Source organism: Vicia villosa, linkage group LG4 (genome assembly GCF_029867415.1).
Source record: "Vicia villosa cultivar HV-30 ecotype Madison, WI linkage group LG4, Vvil1.0, whole genome shotgun sequence".
Taxonomy (NCBI): domain Eukaryota; kingdom Viridiplantae; phylum Streptophyta; class Magnoliopsida; order Fabales; family Fabaceae; genus Vicia; species Vicia villosa.
In genome coordinates, this window is record NC_081183.1 from 36,040,134 (window position 1) to 36,040,813 (window position 680).

The window sequence follows — 680 nt, forward strand, 5'->3', positions numbered from 1 at the left end:
TTAAAATATTATAATAATAGTAAAACTTATTTAAAATAGTCACATGGTAAAATTTGTAAAGTTAAAAAAAAATCAAACTAAATAAATTAACCGAATTAAAATATCCAAAAAAATCTTTAACAATACAAAAATATAAAATATGATTTTTGTTATAAATAATAATTCTGAAACTCGCAAACAATACAATAAATAATAATATTAAAAAAAATTATATTTCATACATGTATATTTTAGTAAAATAAATAATATTAAAATTCCATAATAATAAAAAAATATGATTTTGTTTTAGATATAAAGGATCAACATAGTTAAAAAAATTGTACGAGATTATCATGGAAAAATAAAATTTTATATATTAATGGTAAAATCAAATAGCATATTGAAAAATATTTTTGGTAAGATTATATTTTTATAAAAATATTAAACATAATGGAAAAGATTCAATAAAGTGCTCCTAATGTGGAATTATTAAATCTTAAGCGTTAATTAAATCTGATGGTTGATATTAATAGTTCTCGTTTCTCATAAAAGATATCAGTTCTCATCAGATACGCTCCCTATATATATATATATATATATATATATATATATATATATATATATATATATATATATATATATATATATATATATATATATATATATATATATATATATGGGAACATATCAAATGAGAGCAT